Here is a 677-nt window from a genome sequence, read left to right as displayed (position 1 = left end):
GAACCTGTTTCTCCCTTTGCCTCTGCCCCTCTCTCTCCCTTGGTCTCTCATGAATAAATAAAGAAAATCTTTTAAAAAATAAACCATTATTTTCCAAATATGTAACTTAAATCCAACCATTGTCTTTTTTTTTTTACACAAATGATCTACATGTGTAAACATTAGAAATTCTACTTAACAACTCCTAACCAACTTCTCATAAGGATTTGTCGCTGTTTTGCTTTTCAGGAAAGCTTCATGAAGAACTTGGTAAGTAATATTTCTCTGTCAGAATAGAAATCTAAATATATGTCAAAGCAAACTCTCACTACATCTCATTCTTTCAGGAAGGATAAAACTCCTGGGAAAAGAAGGTGAGTAGTGAAAATGGCCAGCTCTAGCCCTGACTCATGCACCTGTCTTTTGACAGTTCATTGCATTCCTGTTTTACTCACTGCTAAATCTTGGTTTCAAAATTATAATTCTCTTTTCTTTTCCTTTTTTTTTTTAATTGTAGGGTTGGAATTTGCTCGAAGATATGCAGGTAACTAGAGACTGAAGCACTTGAATATGGATTCTTATTTTTAGCCAGCTTATTGGGCCACCAGAGAAGGGAGAATGTAAACACTCACAAACTCACACAAAACACACACACATACTTTTCTTTTTCCTCCAAAACTTCCATTTTATCCTGCTTA

General features: G+C 34.9%; 1 long non-coding RNA gene across 1 annotated transcript; it reads left to right on the top strand.

Annotated features, from left to right (window-relative positions):
• Nucleotides 1-163: 163 nt before the first annotated feature.
• LOC145719571 (uncharacterized) lies at nucleotides 164-622 on the top strand. The gene is made up of 3 exons (XR_014142468.1): nucleotides 164-249; nucleotides 327-353; nucleotides 497-622. It is a non-coding gene; the product is annotated as an uncharacterized LOC145719571 (long non-coding RNA).
• The last annotated feature ends 55 nt before the right edge of the window (nucleotides 623-677 follow it).

Source organism: Leptonychotes weddellii, unplaced genomic scaffold, assembly GCF_054177405.1.
Source record: "Leptonychotes weddellii isolate Sample4059 unplaced genomic scaffold, ASM5417740v2 HiC_scaffold_52944, whole genome shotgun sequence".
Lineage (NCBI taxonomy): Eukaryota > Metazoa > Chordata > Mammalia > Carnivora > Phocidae > Leptonychotes > Leptonychotes weddellii.
The sequence above is the reverse complement of the archived record's forward strand: the minus strand, read 5'-3'. Positions and strand labels throughout refer to the sequence as shown.